At 35.6% G+C, this 23,354-nt stretch overlaps 1 long non-coding RNA gene across 1 annotated transcript; it reads right to left on the bottom strand.

Moving 5' to 3' along the window:
- Positions 1-5,601: 5,601 nt before the first annotated feature.
- On the bottom strand, positions 5,602-7,258 carry LOC143240827 (uncharacterized). The gene is made up of 5 exons (XR_013021989.1): positions 7,070-7,258; positions 6,746-6,787; positions 6,112-6,162; positions 5,940-5,998; positions 5,602-5,746 (listed from the first exon to the last, which is right to left on the bottom strand). It is a non-coding gene; the product is annotated as an uncharacterized LOC143240827 (long non-coding RNA).
- Between the last annotated feature and the right edge of the window lie 16,096 nt (positions 7,259-23,354).

The raw sequence follows: 23,354 nt of genomic DNA, 5'->3' as shown, positions 1-23,354 counted from the left end.
CAATGCCCGCAAGACAAAGGGCTTTTTCATGGCGAATAACGTGATTCTTTTGGACCATCCAGCGTGTTCGCCTAAACTGAACCCCATTGAAAATGTTTGGGGGTGGATGGCAAGGGAAGTCTATAGAAATTGACGTCGATTCCAAACAGTGCATGATCTTCGTGAAGCCATCTTCACCACTTGGAATAACATTCCAGTCAGCCTTCTCCAAATGCTTATATCGACTATGCCAAAGCGAATGTTTGAAGTCATTCGCAATGACGGCTGTGCAACTCACTACTGAGACCACTGGTTGGGCATTTCCTACCCTGTTTAGGACTTCTTTTTGGGAGGCCCGGCATGGCCAAGCGTGTTAAGGCGTGCGACTCGTAATCTGATGGTCGCGGGTTCGCATCCCTGTCGCACCAAACATGTTCGCCCTTTCAGCGGTGGGGACGTTATAATGGTACAGTCAATCCCACTATTCGTTGGTAAAAGAGTAGCCCAAGAGTGGGCGGTGGGTAGTGATGACTAGTTGCCTTCCCTTTAGTCTTGTACTGCTAAATTAGCGACGGCTAGCACAGATAGCCCTCGAGGAGCTTTGTGCGAAATTCAAAACAAAACAAAATTTCTTTTTGGTATGGTCTTAAACTTTTGACCAGGTAGTATTTAGGCTAATTTCATAGTGTTCACATTTTCCTATTAAATGCTAAAAAGGTTTTTTATTTTTATTTTACCTTTTCTTATTTTCATCTTTCGAAACTCTACTCAAATAAGTGGTTGAGTCTAACAACGCAAAATGCATATTTTTTCTTTATGTTCGTTGGCCTTAAGATTTTGGCCAGCAGTGTATATGAAACTTTTGAACGGTTATCTTGAACACGGGTTTCAGTGACATCGGAATCTTAATTGAGGACCCTAAATCAGTGAAAAGAAACAAATTGAGTCATTACTTTTATAAAAACACACTTCTAAAAAAGTAATTTAAGGAAACAGAATCCATTGGGAGGTACTCACTTTAAGAACTGATCCATAACTTATCGATTATAACGTAAATTAAAAAGAACCATGACATACTCTGTACGTGTAACCATTTGATTTTGTCCCTTTGGAACTAAGAAAAATAATTCCGAAAATTACTTGATCATGTAACGCAAAGGGCTATCTGAGGTCTGACCACCAATGGCGTCGTAATCCAGTTTCTTGTTGTATTAGTCTACAGACATACAGCTGCGCTACTAGGGGGGCAATCGTTGGTATATTAAGGATTGTTGTATACCAAATTTGAGAGAAAATGTATATTTTATGATGTTTAATTAACTAATATTTATAGCGTAGATAAAATAATATTAATTAACCCAATTTGTGGAGCATCAGCAACAATTTAAAAATGTAATTAGGAAAATAACATGTTGTACTGCATCATGATCGTTTATGCAGTTCAAAATGTTTCAGGAGTGACAAACAATTATGTATAATTGCTAGTTATAATCTGCTAGTTAATATAATTTTCTATTGTTAATAAATGCATTATTTTGGAATAAAAGCTTATAGTTCTGAGCGTTTATGGTGTTGTTTAATTAAAATGGCTCTTTCTACTCGCTGAAATTTGATTTTCCATTCAGATTTCGACGCTCCCAGTGGCTCAGCGATAAGTCTGTGGACTTACAACGCTAAAAATCGGGTTTTGATACCCGTGGCGGGCAGAGCACAGATAGCCCATCGTGTAGCTTTGTGCTTAATTCAAAACAACAGATTTCGACTTACACAACTACTACGCCATCTAGAAGCAATATACTAAAACATCTCATTATTTGTATTTATTTTTAGTATCTACCTCATCATTAATTTTGAGCTGCTGGGAGTATTTAGATATTTTTGTTGTTTTTTTATCAAATATTAATTGCTAACGTCATGTGCCCTTCTTTATAATAAGTCTGAAAAAATTTAAACAAGTAAATATTTTCAGATTGTCGCCTTGATGACGGAATTACCAGCTTAATTATGAAATCGCTGCATTCTTAACAGTGATGCGTCTACCACAGCTTTAAAATTGCTGTACTTAGACTTCTATGCAACGCAATAATAATCCCAAAAATTAACGTTGTGGTTGATAAATTAAACAACTTTAGTCGCTTAAAATAGTCTTAGGAAACACAGTACAAATCCTAACCTCGCTGTAGTTAGTGTCGTGATAAATTCTGCTTTACTGTTTCACCACAAAGCGAAACAAAGGGAGCTCCCCAATATTTCCACCGCGAAGAATTAAATTCCGGATTTTAGCACTGTAAGACCGTTAAATTAACGAGAAGATAGTATTTTCGAAACAAAATATTAGTCGAATACTAGGAAACTAGTTTAGACAGTTTAGTGTACGAGAGAAGATGACAACTGAAAGTGTCGAAACTAGCTTTTTAGTCTTTCTACTAATATTTGGTTTAAAAGGTGTGGTGTATTTTTGTGAATTTAATTAACTTACATGATGTTGTGCATGTTACCTTACTAAGTCTATTAACTTACTGCCGGCCTGACGGAGTACACGTGATGATAAGTAATCAATTATACTGATAATTATCTGATGTTTAAACTGACTTATTCAATGCAGCTCGAATATCTGTCAAAGAAACAGTCTATGAAAATATTATCTATCAATTAAACCAACTTAAGTCTACGAGTGGTTCGTTTTATTTTCTCACTATACGACACCTGTGATGTAACACATCATATTAAAAACGAAATACGTATCTGTCAGATAATTTTGAGCAAAGGAATACTATGGTATAGAGACAAATCAGATTTTTTCTGGCTCATTTAAATCGATAATGAAATAATAAACAAAAATTACCTAAATGTAATTTCTACATGAAGTGGGAGAACAACTGGTATAGACCTAAATATCTGTGGACTTACAACGATAGAAACCGAATTGCGATACCGGTGATGGGCAGAACACAGATAGCCCATTGTGTAATTTTTTGTGCTTAACTTTAAGCAAATAAATAGTTTTTGATTGATTGTAATTAAGCAGAGAGCTACATAAAAGGCTATCTTTCCTCTGCCCATCATGGGCATCAAAACCCAGTTTCTAGCAGTGCAGGTCTGCAAACATACCGCTGTGCCAAATCAATTGACCTAAATGTTAATTTAAAACATTCATATCTTAAATTATTAGTGATTTTGTCAATCCTGAACGTCTCTGTTGAGTCAATGAATGGTTTTATAGTCTACCCTGCAACAGCTCTTAGCAAAACATCGAAAATAAAAAAGAAATATTTATTTTTCTAATTATAATAAAAGTGGGTCTTTTGTTCTTAACTCAACCGCTTTTATATTAAATATTCAGAGGAATTACATTTCTATATAGTTTAGCCTTTTTCTTGACCCTCCCCCCAATTTTTTGGCCCGTCACTTTATTTAAACTTTGCTCCTTTTTGAATACATAAAAATGTTTTAATCAGATATCTGTAACACTTTACTGTATAACTCATTTTTATAACACAAAAACAGCTTTTCCAGGGGCGTATTAAGTTTCAAAGTCTCCAAACGTTCTTGGAAAATTTGAAACATCCGGTATTATTTTCATTTGTTCACAGAAGATTAGAAAGACGCAGTTATAGCAAACTTGGCATCTAGATTGGCTTGATGCCATCTTAAAACGAAAACTCCAGCATTTATGACAAATGCCACTCACACACTATGTAAATTAGTATTAAACTTAGATCGTGACCAATTCTATTTGCATTTAAATACCTCTTATTGATGCTTAAACCAGAATTAAGTCTCTACACCACATCTGGGTTTATACTGGCGTTTTATCATTTATAAGTTATTAAATAAGAGCATAAAATATTCAGTTTTGTTTGTACGAAACAGTGAAATATAATCAGCATTTACAAAATATCGGCCCGGCAGGTGGTTAAGGCACTCGACTCGTAATCTGAGAGTCGCGGGTTCGAATCGCTGTCACACCAAACATGCTCCCCCTTTCAGCCGTGAGAGCGTTATAATATGAGGATCAATCCCACTATTCTTGGTAAAGGAGTAGCCCAAGAGTTGGCGGTGGGTGGCGATGACTAGCTGCCTTCCCCCTAGTCTTACACTGCTAAATTAGGGATAGCTAGCGCAGATAGCACTCTTGTAGCTTTGCGCGAAATTAAAAACAAAATATTTTAAAAAGATACTAACAAATCAAAGAACATTAGAAAGATTTGTCTTTAAAAATTAGACTAAATCAGTGAATATTCCTGCGCATATTTCACAGAACAAAAACCTGACAAAAAAAAAATGACATTAAAACAGTGGCAGTCGTAGTTGAAAAATCCTCATTGCATTATACAGTTTCCAATTTTGAGGTATATAAAACACAACTAAATGTTATGGATTTCCGTTTTTTTTTTTTTTTTTTTGTTAAGAGGGAGCTTTGGGAATTTTACTAGTTTAGTTTAGTTTTCTTTCATCACAACCCATTCTTTCAAATTTATACAAAGTCACTTTTTTATCTTTATACAGTGAAGCTACGCCAATGATTTGGAAGCTTTAGGTGATTTTACTTTACAGAAAATAAACGTCTTCATATGTATGGTTTGTGACTAGTTCCGTCTCTGTAGAAACAAAAGTTGCTAAGAAACTCAAAAACGAACAATTGCTCAATTCGATGTGAGCCGATATTTTAACTAAATAGGTTATATCAAGACGACTAGCCGATTAACTGCTCACTTGAGGTGCCAGCAGTTGGTAAGGATGACACTACACGATGGTTATGAGCATTTTGCAGCCTTGTACAGTAATTTCGGTTGAATTTTTTCTTCTTGTCCAAAGACGTTTACGTAGCTATTGGTGAGCAACGTAATAGTAACGCTATTCATCGTTTCATAACTTTGTAGTTTGTGAAAAACAATTAGATCCGCGTGTGATATATTCATGACGTCATATCTGCACCCTGCGTGTTTATAAACAAATAGCACCGCTTAGAGAACATTTTCTCAATTTCTGGCCACAAATGACACTTTCTCGCTTGAATACTCGGTTAAATAATTGAAAAACTGATAATACAAAACAGTTTCTGACGCTATTCATCACTTCATAATTTCGTTAACCTACAATCTGCGTGTGACCTTTTTACCTTCGTTTTGCTTCATTACGCGCAGCAAATTCAGCTGCACAATTTTTTTCCTGTACATCCCAAAGGAGGAAAATAAAGTTTTCCGTGACAGAAAATGGAGGTAAAACGAGAAAATCGTAGCCCCAACTGCAAACCTACATGTACATAAGATAAACATTTCGCAGAGTTGGAGGTTGCTCATTCCGAAATAAAAACGTTTTTACAGTATTGCTCAAAGCACAGCATTCGTCCTTGTTAGCTTTCCATACTTCGTCTAGTGGACGAAAATGAGGAATGAAGGCAACAAGGCCACGAATGTTATTTGACAAATTGTGCTATTTCTTGATACTTTGTTTTTTTTATAATTTTGTGGGTTATCGTGATTTTTTTTTTTTATTGTCACTCGATGCGTCATGCGGACGAAATAAGAAATTGTATTTCCTCACTTCCTATGTTCTTATGGAAGCATTTTGAAAGCCATTTCAAGTTAATGCCTGTTTTAAATAAGACGGAGACAGTAATAAAAAATCACTATATTTTATTATCACAAAATGGATATGAAACATGAACTGAAGTGTTATAAAAAATGAAAATAAAACATTATACAAGTTACGGAAAACATGACTGGTACATTAAGCCAACTTCGATGTAGGCAGGCAGGTTCATCTACAAAATAAAAATCAGAATATTCAGTTGTAATCTACTATGTGCTATACAAGTTTTACGCACAACATATTTGTATTTATTATAAATCATTGCTAATTACGTCATTAAATAAGTGTGTAATAGCTGTACTTTTAAAATTCCTTACAAATTATTGCGATTTAAAGTACAATGAACTAAATTAACGTTAGTTTACCTTCAGATAAAACAAGCTATACCAACGCAGAAGTCCTCATTTTGCCTTCTTACCCCTTCCTACAAAAAACAAAGAAAAACAATGCAATTATTTTTTTTAAACATTGAGTCACACATGTAATTAGACATTAGATTTTTCACTAACTTATTAAGAACAACATTTCCATAATTACCTTTTCCTTTTTTGGGGGCTTCGCCTTCCTTCTTTTCGGGTGTTTTAGGGGCTCCCCTACAAAGAGAGGAAAAATGTCAGAGCCACAATTAACTACTTAAATCCAGTATATTCACCAGTTAGCAGTAACAGACTACAAGGGAGGCAACTAGTCTATACTACTCACCGCCAACTCTTGGACTCTTATTATTGAACAGTCGGACTGACCATCCCAGTAGCATATAACGCCCCTACAACTGAAAATTTGTTTTTTGAATTTCGCGCAAAGCTACACGAGGGCTATCTGCGCTAGACGTCGCTAATTTGGCAGTGTAAGACAAGAGGGAAGGCAGCTAGTCATCACCACCCACCGCCAACTCTTGGGCTACTTTTTACCAACGAACAGTGTGATTGACCTTACATTATAACACCCCAATGGCTGAAACAGCGAGTATGTTGGGGTGAGAGGAATTCCAACTCGCGATCCACAAATCGCAAGTGGAGCACCTTAACCACCAAGCCAGTAATAATGATAAGAATATAGCGATAATAATTATAAAGTACACACCTACTAAACGTTATATTTCAGATTTTTTTTTTTTCTGGGTGTCTTAAATTTAATACAATAAAATAAGAAACAACAATTTCCAAGATACTTACCCCTTCTTCTTTCGTTTGTTTGGTAGTTCCCTTTTTGCCTGAAAACATAAAGTATATTTTACCAAAATTTCTTCTATTTATTTAAAACATTAATACTAACTTCCGTTGAACCCAAGCTATCACTTAGATCAAAACGAAGAGATAAAATGATGAGTACACCTAATTAAATATATACGTCTTACATCCTAACTTATAAAGATTAAAACGTACTATTTTATTAATTTGAGATTGGTAATTATTATAAACACAACTTTCCGACAGATATAGCTGACAACAACAACAAAATCTGTAACAAAAATCTTAAAATATAAACAACTAACCAACTCCCTCTTTTCCAGACATTTTAGAAGCTGAAAACAAAACGATTTAGTTAAACTTTCCACACACACACTCAACGTTTTCCACTATGGCAAATACCGCAATGTTGCTGAGACGACGCAGGCTGGGTATTTATCTCCACTAAGGAAGAATCCGGTTCAAAGCGGGTGTAACCAACCACGTTCTGGACTAGAGCGGTTACATGTTTGCAACGCTGCATATATATGTTTCGCTACAGAATAAAAGGTGTGCCGAGGGAGATATACGTTATTTTGTGTATAGAGGGCAACAAAGTAAAATCGTGTTTAAATTCTAACAATCGCTCAGCACGTGAACGAGAGACGTAGCGTCAGACATTTCTAACTCGTGATATACTGAGCACTTGCATCATTTGTTCTCAATACAGTATTTCTTAGTTTTGAATGCTATTAAAATTTTATGACAAGTAGAAGTAACATAAGTTTTCTTTTTCGGAAATAAATACGTATTTTGAAATAAACAATTTTCTGTTATAAACCCTATTTCAAAAACACACCACTGTTGTGTATTTAATGAAACTGTCATTTCATGTACTTGTAAATATTTCACGTTTATAGCTCACATCGGGATTTGAGGTTGTTGAGGTCATGGGAAGGTCAAGTACATTTTCGGCTTACCCCCTACCAGTGGCATAGCGGTATGTCTGCGGACTTACAACACTAGAATCCGAGTTTCGATACCCGTGGTAGGCATAGCACAAACAGCCTATTATTTTTAATTATAATGAAACAAATCCTTCATCTTGAATTAGCTATTTAAGAACTGTAAAATGTTACTGTTATTATTCTAACACGAAACAACCTCTTCGCTTTTTCAGACAGTCCTAGTAGTATTTAATGTAATTTTGAATTCTTCGCTTTATTTGGTCACAAACATTTGTAAACGGTTCACGCCGTAGTATTTCGCTTCATTGAAATCACAAACAGTTCCGAAATTAAATTACACTTGTTCACAAGAAATATTCACCAGCGCATATTTACACATAACATATCTTTTTTTAAACCACGTTGAAATCTAACTGTTGGTAAAACAATTTTAGTGTCTAGTGCAGATGGTCTTATTTCTAATATAGAAATTTGATAGTGAGAGGTACTTAGCCCTATCAATATCATGTACGATATAATGATCTAATTCTATTAAGAAATCATTTTTGTATATATTTTTTGTGTCCCCCGCTATTACAGCGGTAAGTCTACGAATTTCAACGCTAAAATCAGGGGCTCGATTCCCGTCGGTGGACTCAGTAGATAGCCCAATGTGGTTTTGCTGTAAGAAAACACACACACACATATTTTTTTTTTTCATTAAAGCAGCAGAACGAGCAATCAACCAACCTGTCTTTTAGTGGAAATAGGTTTGCATAATTACATAAGAATATTCAGTTTGTGGGTTTTGGTAGTCTTAAAGCTGTGGTGAATAATGAATTTTGTTTGGCTACATTCAATCATGCTGGGCATCCATATTCTATTACTGGTCTAATATATTGTTCATAAATTTTAATAATGTTTCCTGTGGATCCTTTTGTGTTTTTATTTTTTAAATTTTAAGACAGTTTTTTCGTTACTACACTTTTTTTTTTCATAATTTCGGCTGTATATTTTTCCAAGTTAATTTTGAATCATATGTTAAGCCTAAATATTTTGCCTACGAGCTGGTTTTTAGAACTTCACTCAGATGTAATTTAGGAGGGTTTCTATGTAATTTAATTGATGATACAAATAATATTAATTTTGTTTTCGATATATTAATTTTCATTCTTTATTTCTCACAGTACTCAATTATTTGACTTAAAACTTGTAAATTGTTTGATGCTATTGAGCTGTTTCGACTGTGAAGTTGAAGTACAGTTAATATCATTTAATGGCATTTCGCTTATATACATGATGTAGATTGTAGAGGATAGGACTCACTACCTATCCCTGTAAAACACCCGTATTTGGAGTAACGTACTCCGAGTAGGTACTCTCGGCATTTTCTGTCGTCAAGACAGTTGGATAACCAGCAAAGAACATCTGTAGGTAGTTCTATTTCTTTTAATTTGAATCTTAAACCATTATGCCATACAGTGTCAGTGCCTTTCCTTTGATTAAAGTTATAACGGTTTTTCGTATATTTTTTTGGGTGGTACAACCTCGGGTTTAGTTATCGTGTTTATGTTATGTTGTTTTGTGTGTGTGTGCTGGATCATGATTATTATTTTGGTGGATTGTTGTAGTGGCCTGAAATGTTAGTATATATATAAGTCTTGATATCAGTGTACACACTCATTTACTTTATTGTAGAAATGGTTATTCTTGTCTGGTTCTTGATGTGTGTTATTTGTATAGGGTATTTTATTATTTTAGTGTAATGTCGGATATTTTTGTGTTTTTTTATTGTGAATGTCTTTAAATGTGTCTAAATTGTTTAGAGTCAGTATATTCATTCAGATTGTAACAGTAATTATTCCAGCTATCTTGTTTTAATTCTTTAATTATATTTCTTATGAAGTTAATGTTTTGTTTTTTAATATTTGGACCTCCTGTATCCATGTGTTGTCCTCTAAGTAATTTTATTTTGATCAAGTGTGTTATTTGTGCATGTGGTTTCCATTTTGTGCAAGCCACGTGCACATATATAGGCATAATTAAATAAGAAAGATTACTCCAGAAGACAATAGATACGTTTAAAGCTCTGTAAGTACAGGTGCCACTTTTGAATGACTATCATATAATAATGCTTTTGATGTATTTGTTTGGTTGTTTATGCTATACATGTCACAATTACAAAATCGCAAGTACAAATGCAAATTATTATTCGTTTTTGTATAGTTATCATGTCAAAAATATTAAAGGTGAGTGTGTAAACGCAAATCATGTCAACATTAGACAGTTTAAACATGTACAGAAAAAAAGAAGTGTTATTATAACAGCTTTTTTTTTGTTTTGGAATTTCGCACAAAGCTACTCGAGGGCTATCTGTGCTAGCCGTCCCTAATTTAGCAGTGTAAGACTAGAGGGAAGGCAGCTAGTCATCACCACCCACCGCCAACTCTTGGGCTACTCTTTTACCAACGAATAGTGGGATTGACTGTCACATTATAACGCCCCCACGACTGGGAGGGCGAGCATGTTTAGCGCGACGCGGGCGCGAACCCGCAACCCTCGGATTACGAGTCGCACGCCTTACGCGCTTGGCCATGCCAGGCCATATTATAACAGCTATGAATTCTATAGTTTTAGTCAAATCGCCAATATAATATCCTAAACATTTGTTTATTAATAGAGATCTAACTTTTCACTTTACTCAGGCAAAAGCTGTAAAATAAATTCCTTTCACGTTTCCTACATTTATTTATGATTTCAGAATGCAATACCTTATGACATTCTGCAATCAGAAGTATATTTAATTGTCACACACACACACACAAATTAATAACGGTAACTGCCGATCGCAAAACAAAGCATGCATCAAGAAGTTAGTATAATGTACATGAAATTGCAATGTTAAACACAATGATTGTTGTTGTTTTGAAGTTAAACACGGAACTACACAATGGGTTTTCTGTTGTTACGGATTTACCTTTGTACGTTTATTTTAACACTTTCGCTTGTTTCAGAATAGTTTTCTTTTTCATTTTTGCATGTAATGTATATTCTTGATTGTGTATTGCGCAAGTTCCGCCTGTTCTCGAAATTTGTAGAAGATTATTGAGAGTGAGAATCAACAACATTTGTTTCACAATTAGAACATTGTTGAAATTTTTACAAGAGGTATTATTATTGGGCAGCTACAGGAAGTTATAATTATGATTAACGCCTATTAATAGGAAAACTGCAGAACTGGACCTGGAACGTTTGTAGATTTCGAACATTACAAATCGTTAAAGTTCAGTGAATTAACTTCGGACGTTATTATTTCTACGATGGCATTTAATATCTTCGCCGGTAAAAGTCAGCTTTTAAGGGTGGTGAGACCAATAAAGCTAGGTATCCTAAGCGAAAAGTGACACTATCGACTCTGAATTAATTTTCTCGTTGTGAACCTGGATTGTCGATGAAAATGGTCAATTATAATCCGGATATAAGACTCAGTATTGTCTGTAAGTTTGTAAAACTCTTGTATATAAACCATAATTTACAATAACTATTAGTTATAACCGTTATTATAAATTGCATTGTTTCTTTGTTTGTTTGTATATTAAAATATATTTGTGTTAATAAAATTGTTTGTACCGATATTATTGGCAAATATCATAAATTTGATATTAAAATTTATTTAACTTTTAAATCCAAATTCAAATTTCCGATTATTTGAAATAGTAATACTTTAACATACGTAATATAGTAAATCGGAAACACGTACAAATAAATAGTAATATGCAACACTGTATGCTGTTCACCATGGGTATTGAAACCCGGATTTTAGCACCGGAAGTTCACAGATATACCACTGTGCCACTGGGGGGTAAACAGAATAGAAACACCCAAAACATTTTTTTAATTAGAAGGCATACATTATCGAAGAACAGAAAAGCGATCAAACGATTTTTGTTTGTTTGTTTGTTAAACCTGCTGCTATCTAACATATTCGTACACAACTTTGTTCCGAGGCGTCATACATATTTGGCCTGTAGAGTAACTGTATGCTATAAAATATGCATGTCTAGCCAAACAGTTCAACCTTGCAGTTCTTTTGTACATAACTGTAGTTGGTTTTCTTTATTTGTTTGTTCACCGGAAAAACATACTAAACGACTAGACCAGAGATCCATATGGTTGAAACATTACTATCCCTAATATCGAGCTGTGTACTTGAAAGAAAACGACAGCAGACCACATAGATCGGTCACTCTTACCTGAATATGATTGGTTTGAATTTCGCACAAAGCTACACGAGGGCTATCTGCTTAATTTAATACGTGATGACGAGAAAACCCACTTGTAGAGAAAAATATATATGCTATCAGTCAGTAACCCTCTCTTTCTTTGTGAACCTGACGATGACCAAAGAAGGTCGAAACGTTGTTCGCTCCACTACATAGAGTTTCTCTATCCACACTAGTCGTTTTTACATACATATTTGCAGGGGCGTAGATTTTTTACACCCGATGGGGAGGGGGTGATTTTTGCAACCACTTATGTGGACTGTTCAATTTGCAAATTGGTAATCTCTGATTACGTGAACCTGAAAGCTGTAAACATGCAGTCACAGAGTAATCTTGTTGCCACGATACTTGCATGTATACTTAGGCCTACTGACTGATACTTACGAACTATCGCTTAGATCAAAAAGCTTAAAAGAACGCCTATATTAAAGATGTACATTTCGACTACTGAAAAAGCCTACATCTAGGCCTAATTATGTAATTCGATTGGTAAGAACACGAGAATCACACGAACAAACACACAATTTGTAGGCCTGTGATGCAATAAAACAATCCAACAGACCAAACTGTAGGGGGATGATTGTGTGCACCATACCCCCCACCTAAAATGAAGGGGGATGTATACCCTCCACCACCACCCCGGGATCTACGTTCCTGCATATTTGTCTCTAATTTAACAGTGTCAGACTAGAGGGAAGGCAGCTAGTTATCACCACCCAATGTACCCAAGGACAAGCGTTGTAAGTGCGAACCTTGTTTAGTAGAGAACGTCTCCTGAGTGTGACACTCCCTTGATCTTCTATGAGTGTGACGTCACGCACAAAGTCGAAACGTAAACACAGCCATTTTAGATGTACCAGAGAGACATTCTAGTAATCACAATGTAGTTGCTAGTACAATCTACTATCTTGACATAAATATATTTCAACATAAAACAAATATAATTTATAATAATTGTTATTACAAATGGTTAATAAAAATAATCATTTATATACAAGAGGTTTACAAGCTTACTTTTCACAGGGGAATATAGATATCTAACGTCCGAAGTTTATTCCTTGAATTTGAACTGTTTGTAATGTTCGAAATTTATAAGCGTTCCTGGTAAAATTATGTAATTTTCCGATTAATAAGCGTTGATCCCAATTACAGCTTTCGAGGATTATAGTTTACTGACTATAGTTGACCAATAATATTCTCTTGGCGTCTTGTGATGGCTTGCTTTTATAAACTCATGCGAAATTCTCGAACGTTCAGCAATGGTCGAAGACAAGCTGGTGTTTTCGTAAACCACATATTGTTGATTTTTGCTCTCGAAAATCTACAAAATTGAAAAACAGGCGGGACTTGCGCAATACACTTCCAACAATTATATCGTAAGCATCAAACTGAAACACACTTATGTATTAAAACATATGTATAACACTAAATCTGGTAGAGTAATAATAAAGTTTTATCAAAAATGTAATTTGTCAAGACAGGTGGTCTTAAAATCCAGGGCTTGTTTGTGTAAAACATGTTGAAATCTGTACTGTAGAAAGTGCTCTTAGAAGACATGAGAACTTAAAAGTGCAATACAATACGACTAATATCTATATTGTAAATTTACCACTGTTAGAACACAAAAAATAGGCCTAGTCACAAAATACAACTTCGATTTATCCTCGAGTAAACTTTCCCCAGTGCACCCAGTTGGCCACAAAATACTTGTATCAAAGCTTTTATAGGCCTTGAACTGTTTTCCATGTAAAAAGATGTTGTTAGGGCTAAAGAACTTGTATCTATATTCTCAACCTGTGGAACATTGGCGTTAGTTTATAAACCTATTTCGGGTCATCCATTTGCAATATCGAATACTGACGCTAGTGCGATTGTCATTGCTGACGGGATGGACCAAGGATCTGTCGTGTTAAGAACGACTTTTCTTCATATCGTGACTTGCAAATATTGTCTAATTTGCCAGTACATTTCTTGAAAAATGAACAGAGAACCAGGTGAGTGTATAGCGTGGACCACATTTTCATGAATAATGTTTACATCCAATACGACTGCTCATAGGTTTTGCATGCGCTTTAATAATTGCGACTACATGAGGTGTATACGTTAACCATGTAGTCACGCTCGAGCGGAAGCTACGAAACTTGCAGAAATATTTGCAAATCCTCTGTCATAGTATATTTTATTTCAATTTACAAATTTTAAGGTAAGTAAAATTAGTTTTTACAAAAGGTACAACATTTCGATCGCTGATGAGATCATCTTAAAGTACACAAGTTTTTACAGTAAAGAACAGTTTAGTATTTAAATTAGCATTCAAAAATCTAACAATGCATTTAAATTCTATATTTGATTGTAGTTACTTATTCATATAAATATCAATCCGCGTGAATTTTACAGATTATTTATATATGGTTAAATAAAAACTATCCAAATATGAATAAAAAAACTATTGATTATTTTATACAAAATATTTGCATAAGCTTGGGAATGTGTGAGGAAATTATGATAAAAGATATCATATATAGAGATGTGTCTGGGAATTTGTTAATTGTAGGGTTGTTTGATCTTATCAATAAATCTTTGTTTTTTCTTCTGTTAGCGCCACTCAATATTTCAGTGCTGTAAAATTCTGTTAAGAAAAACTATTTGTTTTTACTCATATGCTCATGGACTTAGAAGAGAATTTTGATGTTCTTTTAACCTAATCTTTAAGTTACATCCTGTTTCACCTATGTAAAACTCTGGACAATTATGACACTATATTTTATAAATGTTTCCTGGTAAGGGTGGTTCGTTATACAATTTTCATAACGTGTTTAATTTTCGCTCCAGAGGTAAAAACTAAACTAGGTTTAGTTAACAGTTTCTATAACTACTTTAGTAGGGAATTGGTTAACTTTAATGTAAATTCTTTATCGATGTTTTCTGTAGCACATATAGCGTATGCTAAATTTAGAACGCTTTTTAAGAGTTCTGGTGGATTACATGATTAGAAAATCAATTTATGTAATTTCCACAGCATGTTTTTTCTTAAATTTAGTGATAACACCTTGAGATGTTCAAGTGTGGTTAACGTTCTAAAAATATATTGTGCAGTTGTTTTCATTTTCCGCTGGGAAGTGTGTATGTATCTCTTTATATAGATTGTTTCTGTTGGATACATTTTGTTCATCTTGACAAATAAAGTTGAAAAACAAACGCCATCTCCATATCTAAGAAAAAATGCAAGTTCTTATACGAAAGTGACTATTGCATGCTGTTCTACGTGATGTAAGAAAAAAAGTGGCGAAAGTCCGGATAATTGGTCTTCCATGGCAAGTTTGTGTATCAGTTTGTTTGTTTTAGAACTTCGCACAAAGCTACTCGAGGACTATCTGTGCTAGCCGTCCCTAATTTAGCAGTGTAAGACTAGAGGGAAGGCAGCTAGTCATCACCACCCACCGCCAACACTTGGGCTACTCTTTTACCAACGAATAGTGGGATTGACCGTCACATTATAACGCCCTCACGGCTGAAAGGGCGACGCATGTTTGGCGCGACGGGTATGCGAACACGCGACCCTCAGATTACGAGTCGCACGCCTTAACACACTTGGCCATGCCAGACCCTTGTGTATCAGAAGGAAGCACGAATCTCTGTATTGAAAGCAAATAAATGTGGCTAGTTGCAACAATTCCTTTAGGTGTTCCTGTTCCATGTTGATTCTCTTTAGGGGATCTTGTGAAATAATTTCTCAGTAAGTTGTATTGCTTCATGACAAATGGTTTGAGGAAATAGGTTTACGACATCGGAGCCTAATATAATGACGTTTCTGTTTAAACTATATAAGTATTGTAGAAGGTGATGAGTGATGTTTAATTGGGTGGGTGCTTATTTTGGAAACATAATGTCCTGAAACTGCCAACTCCTGGGCTACTCTTCCACCAAGAATAGTGGGATTGACCATAACATTATAACGCCCGCACGACTGAAAGGGCAAGGATGTTTGGTGTGACAGGGATTCGAACCCGCGACCCTCATATTACGAGTCGAGTGCCTTAACCACCTGGATATGCTGGGTCTTACCATTAAAGAACCTGTGCGATTGTTAAAAAATGATCAAGTTTATTTTATCGGCTTTTTGAATGACAATGTCTTCTTTGTTCCCAAGAAGATTTAGACCTCTTTATACTGATGTCAAGTTTTGTTTTATACGTTTCATTTTGTTTAAAATTTTCAAAATAATTTTACTAAATTCATCCAGGAAGTTTTTTAAGGGACATATTTTTAGTTTGGAAACCGTTCATTAAATTGCTCTTTGTTTTTATTTAATGTTGGATGTTTTTGATTCTTTATAGCGAGGTAAATTACACGCAGCGGCTTCTTTTTTATTGTAGTCTATGACTTTGAATTATTTGCTGTTGATTGGATATGATTCCATTATTACTTTCGTTACAGAAGTCTTCAAGGTTGTTTTATAAATCTAACACTGAGATGGTGAGAGAAGCTGCTGTTTAGTTTACAACTTTATTTAGGGCTGTTATTGTTATTTCCTCACTATAAGAAATATTTCCAATATTACAACTGTTTTTGTCGCCACATGCCCAGAACTTCACATTTCACACGTGCGTCACAGTGTTATGAAATAATATCGCGGACAAAACAGCACACTGGGCTGGTGACGAGAAACTGGAACACCAACGGTGAGAGTGCCCTAGCTGCGAGAGTATTGCTCACTCGTTATTCCAACACTACTACTGGGTTTGAACTGACTGATAATAATTTCTGGAGAGAACCGGTGATGTGCATATTTATCCTTTTAAACGTGCACGCGTGAATCTGTTTATGGTTGATGGCATAAATGCGAACCTTGAGTGGTAACGAAAACTCATTGACCAATAAACGAGTATATCTGTGTAACAAGAACTGTCACATTAAGCTAGATGTATACATAGCTTTCAGCTCTCCAGTAATTATACTGAATACCTCTTGTGGGTGTTCTCGATTAACCTGCAGCGCACAATTTTAAGTTACAATGCACATGATTATACCTGATTCTGTGAAGCAACAAAAAAAAAAAAAAAGCCATTTATTTAGAAACTGACAGTTATGTGTATAATAAGGTAATCATAGTTTGCAGCTGTTCTAAGCAACCATGGATTACAATACTAAATCAGCTACTTACTAATGAGTGATAGTTAAATAACTGAATGACAAAAATACGCTAGAGGAAAAAAAACAGACTTTGTGTAATTTTTTTTACAGAAGTATCAATAGTCATTTGCAAACTTATTTGTACAAAATGTAATATTTTGATAAAAAGAAAAAGTATTAATTAATTAAGTATTAATTTTTAGGGCAGTTCTACACTTCAAAAAGAAAGAACTTGATTATAACGTAACTTTACAAATGAAACTTTTCACTTTCAAAAACTATTAACTGTAAAGAAAAATTTGAGATTCTTGTATTTTATTTGTTTGTTTGATGTTAAGCACAAAGTAACACAATGAGCAACATGTAATCTGCCCACCATGGGTATTGAAACCTGGTTTCTCGTATTGTAAGTTTGCAGACATACTACTGTGCCACTGGGTGTCAGAGTATTTTGTAACAATTAAAGTTGAATAGTACCAAATTTAATGATTCAATAATTACTTACCATATATTTTGAAATGATAATGAAAACATTTACATCTGGACACAACCACAGGATATGACTTCGCAGAGAGAGGATTTAGGACTATGTGGGATCTTACTCACAAACTTAGAATGAAATCCCAAGCATCCTACAGAGGAACCTAATATTTGAAGGTTTGTCACAAACTTTGCATCATAAGGTAAAAAGGAATACATATTTGCATAAAGCATGGAAGCTATTGGACACAGTACTTGTCAACTCATAGATTCCTTTCATGAGGGAACATGTAAGACTTGTTGCTATCAGTCTGTTCTAATGTCAAACACAACACTTAATTTTGCTGATGCAAAACAACCAATCATAAATTCTAACAGACTGTAACATCTAAAGACTTAGACGGTAAAATATCCAAATGAAAACAACAACAAGAGATGTGGCATTGCAATATCAACAGTTATCTGAATAATGTTTGCAACTGACACTAGATGTACACCAGTTACAGTGAGTGGTATTACAAATACTAAAACGCCAATCTGAGGAGGAGAGACTGCATAATGTGTAGACCAGTAATGAAAGGGCTGGTTCTCTCTGTGCAAAGTTTCAGTCCATTGTGTTTCATATAGAGAGTATTTTCTTTCTGATAGTCAAAGTGTTGACCTATACTAACTTGGTATTTTCTGTGCCAAAAGGAAAAATAGTAGTATGGTGCTGTGAACCTAATGTTCAGTTAATGCAGTTTCTACAACACAAACAGTATAAGACAAAACAGCTTCACAAGGTAAATGTTACAACAATTACTGATGACACTTCCTAAGACAATGAATGAAGGTGGAATATTAATACTTGGTATAAACAATATGCAAAGTAACAATATTATGGATGAGTTATGGACAACCTTTTTTCTGGTTTTCAACATGTCTGAGATAATTCTTTGAACACAATATAGATAAATAAATTCTTATGGTGAACAAAAATTTCCATCTTAAGAACCTTGCATTTTAATGCACCTACTTAATTTCAACTGCTAGATGATGTTACTTCTCTATAAAACACCCATTAGTTCTGAAGAAATTCACAGACAACAGCATAATCAAATGTACACCAGTTTCTATTTAAATTTTTAAAACATTAAGATATTTTCTCCACCTTCAAATGATGCCTTATTTCAGACAGGAAAGGAGCATAAAAAGAAACTGCAGACTTTTCCATAAACGAATGATCAACAGCACACCAACAGAGGAGGCTCTTTTGATTTAGTAGACAGTTTAGAGGATATTTTCCAAAGTTGGTTGGTTTGGTGTTTTATGGCACAAAGCAACTAGGCTATCTGTGCCAAACATCTGGTAAAAGTTTAAAATTAAAGTAAAATTAGTAAAATTCACAAAAGAAAATTAAGGTAAAACAAAAGGAAGTTTAAAAAAATCATAAATAGCATTAAAACCAATATTTACATCTAGTGTAATGTGGTAAATAAAACTACAGTACTACATGTTGTAAAGGACTTTCTGTAGCATAACTATATCGTAACTGGCTAGGAAGACTAACAGGTAAGTTCAAAAACCACCATCAGTCACCTGAAGTTGGCATTTACAGTCCTAGTTCTGAGTTATTGGATGTTATGGCCACTTTCAGAAAGTAATACAAATTTTATAAGACTTTCTGTAAGAATTTTAATTATTATAACTTGCCAGGATGACTAACGGGTAGTTCAAACATCAGCATCAGACACTGAAGGTGGCCTTTCCAGTCCTGGTTTTGAGTTATTTGACGTTATGGCCATTTTCTAATTTCAAATCAAACTAGGTGTACTTTGATTCTTAAAAGGGAATCACATTAAAAAAGGTCTAATTATAAATTAAAAAACTTAAATAGCATTAAAAAGATTAATGCCTTAAAAAAACTAAAAACATTTCCAAGGTGGATAGCGTCACCATCACCAATAACATTGTTTAACATTAGGGATAAATCTTGGGACAGAACATGTTTAAAATGGTGCTGTCGTTGAAAGTCATAATGACAACAGGACAGATGTGGTTTATTGTGACCTGAGTATTACACAGACAACACATTGGTGCATCGGTCCCAGATAAAAGAAAATGATGAGTTAAGAAACTGTAACCAATGCATAGTCTAGTTAGAACACCTTCCTCTATCTGATCCTTACTGTAGCAAAATGGCCAAAGTTCAATGGAGAGTTTTATTTGGAAAAATCGACTGCCAACTGGCACAGAGCCGAGCCTTGAATACAGCTGCTCATTATACCTCACATTCAACATGAAAGTCGTTGACATAGAGCCCATTTGCAACAGTAAGAGGGAGTTGTTCAGTGGTGGCATTAATCTTTATACTGAAAAGTGTGACACTCAAAACACAGCCCTGAGGGGCTCCAAGTTCCTGTAGAAAAGAATGGGAAAGTGTTGAACCCACACAAACTTGGAATTGCCTGTCCATTAAAATTTTAATAAAATTGGGCAAATGGCCACGTATCCTATACAAATGAAGGTCTTGCAAAATTCCATACCTACATGTTGTATTATAAGCCTTCTCAATCTCAAAGAATACTGATACAAGATGTCATCTGAGAAAGGCTTCTCTGATTAATGTTTCAAGTCGAATCAGGTAGTCCACAGTGGAGCGCTGTTGTTGGAACCCACACTGAGTGGGCCAGAAGAGGTTGTTGATTCAAGGATCCAAACAAGATGACCTTTAACTATCCTCTCTAAGGTCTTACAGAAACAGCTCATCAAAGCAATTGGATGGAAGTTTGAAGGAATCTTGGGATCCTTCCCAGGCTTAAAGAAAGTTAGGACCATAGCTTGGCACCAGGAATCAGGAAAAACATTCTTCTGAAGAGATAGATGGTGCGGTATTTCATAATGTACATCATCAGGTCCGACCGATGTATTGCCAGACCAATGAAGGGCCAGTTTGAGTTCCATCAGCATAAAAGTATGATTGTAGTCATAGAGACAATCAGCTTGAAAGGTAAGAGGTGATTGCTTTGCACTAGTCTTGATGGCTAAGAAGGTGGAAGAAGAAGCAGTAGTGCTAGATACCTGGCAAAAGCTTTCACCTAGAGTATCAGTGATGCTCTGGGTATTAGCTACTTCCTGGCCATCAAAGAGCAAGATCAAGAGGGGGACAGAATTATTTTGCCCACTGACCTTTCGAATCTTGCCCCATATGACTTTGAAACTGGTGGAAGAAGATATGCTGGTTGCAAACTTAATCCACGATTCCTTCTGGCTTTGCTGTCTTACCCACTGAGTATGTGCATGGGCCTGCTGGAAAGCAATGTGGTACAAGAGTGTGGGATACCTACAAAAAGTATCCCAGGCCCATTTTTGAGCCTTCCATGTCATATGGCAGGCATGATTCCACCACAGATGAGGATATCATGGAAAATGTAGAGGTTTTAGAAATACACTGAGCAGCTGCCTGTATAATACAGTCAGTTAATGCTGCCACACATTCATCTACTGATGGTTTACAGACAATGGCAGGATCAAGTTTTGCAAGAGCAGTGAAAGAGGGCCAGTTTGCTTGATCCAGCTTCCACCAGAGCACATGGGTCGGGTGGCACTGACCATGGCCAGTCTCTCTCAAAATTATAGGAAAATGATCACTGCCTTATGGATTATTGTCAATCCTCCATGAAATATGGAAGAATAGTGAAGGGGAGCAAATTGAGAGATCAATAGCAGTAAAGGACTAACTAGGTGCATGAAAATAAGTAGAATAACCACTATTGAAAAGAGAAAGGTTGTGATGAGAGAGCACAATCTGTACGGAGCAGCAATAACAGCACTTCCCCAGAAGGGATGATGTCCATTAAAGTCCCCCAGGTTTAGAAATGGAGATGGCAACTGTTCAACGAGAGCATCAAGGTCTGATTGATCATATGTCTCTCCAGGTGACAGGTAGAGAGAACAAACAAGGATGGTATGACCCAAGGAAATACAGATGGCTACAGCCTTCAAGTGTGGGTCAAGATAGGGTGGGCACATGCTGATCAACCAACAGTGCCACCCCTCCAAGCACTCATCCATCACGCAGCCTGTCATTTCTGTACAAAGAAAACTGCCAAAAGGTGACTGTATCGGCAGTTTTCAGAAATGTTTCTTGTAAGGAAAGACATACAGGATGTTAGGAAGCAATCAATGTTGTGATGTCATCCAGATTAGAATGTAAACCTCGACAGTTCCATTTTATCAAGGTGGCGATTTTTATTTATGTGCAGGCAAATTGGGTGGAGAACCCTTCTGCTTACATCTTTTTTTTTTCACTGTCTTTATTCGAGGGAGGTCTGTTGACCTCCAAGGATACTGCCCTGGTTTGATTGGGAGAGGATTCCAGTGACTGAGAACATGAATGAATGATCATTTTTCATCTTGGGGTTGGAGAAGAAGATGTATCCAAGGAAATACCCGTACCCAGAACCAAAGAAAGTGGATCTTGGTATTTGCTGGAATGTATGTTAGGGACAGAGATGGATGTTGAAGTTGATTCATCAACTTTTTTTAACTATGGAGGTCAAAAGACTTATCATTTGGTTTGAGAACGATTCTATTGGAGGCACAGAGAGATCCATCTGCACTCCCAGTGTATTAGTGAAACAAAGTGCAGCAGCATACAGTTACAATAGAAAGTGTTCGTACCCCTGCGTTCTGATCGGTTTTTTGCTCATAACGTAAAAAAGTATCACGATTAGACTAATAGTAGTATAATATATTATAAATATTATATTAACACACATCTAGATAATTTTTTATGTAAATTAAATGACAAATAAACTGCTTATAAACAAATAACCAAAATTAGGAGGTGCAGAAAGTGTTCGTACAGTTCAGAACGTGTGAAAAAACTGATATTCCCGTAAAAATTTTGTTTAGTTTGGCAAATAAACTACATTATATCATTCCAGAACTAGACATTGGGTTCATAATTATTGGAATTTAGCCAGCAAAAAATGTACTTCTGGCAATTTAGCGCTGTCTCCATCATTATCTGCTTGGCCATCATGGTGAACAGGAAACAACTGTCCAGTGATTTAAAAACCAAATTATTGTAAACCACAAGCCTCGTGTGTCTCTTTCTGGTATTGCTACACAACTTAATGTACCGAAACCTACTGTTCAAAGCATAATTGCCAGGTTTAAGCTTACAGGATCAACTGCTAACCTCCCTCATTCCAGATGCCCCACCAAAATTCCAGAGAGAACCAAGAGGAAGGTTCTCAGAGAAGTTAGTAAGAACCCTCGTTTAACACGTAATGACATTCAGAAACTGGTAAGGGAAACTGGGGTTGAAGTAAGCACCTCTACAGTTACGAACATGTTACGCTCTTTTGGGTTCAAAGTATGCTGTCCTCGTCGAACTCCATATTTAAAGCCTGTTCATTTAGAAGCACGACTGAGGTATGCAAGAAAGCATGTAGATAAGCCCTTTATCTATTGGAAGAGTATTTTTTGGTCAGACGAGACTAAAATCGAGCTTTTTGGCCACAATGATGTTCGCAATATTTTCCGTAAGAAGGGGGAATGAAATCTTCCAAAGAACACCGTCCCTACAGTTAAACATGGAGGTGGCTCGATTATGCTATGGAGTTCCTTCAGCTCTTATGGTGTAGGCAGCCTTCACCGCATCAACTGAATCATGAAAAAAGAAGAGTACGTTGATATATTAGGCACTTATATGAAGAATGATGCTCGGAACTTGTGGCTTGGGCGTTGTTGGATCTTCCAGCACGACAATGACCCTAAGC

The sequence above is a fragment of the Tachypleus tridentatus genome, chromosome 13 (assembly GCF_004210375.1).
Source record: "Tachypleus tridentatus isolate NWPU-2018 chromosome 13, ASM421037v1, whole genome shotgun sequence".
NCBI lineage: Eukaryota > Metazoa > Arthropoda > Merostomata > Xiphosura > Limulidae > Tachypleus > Tachypleus tridentatus.
This window is presented reverse-complemented; position numbering and strand designations above follow the sequence as displayed.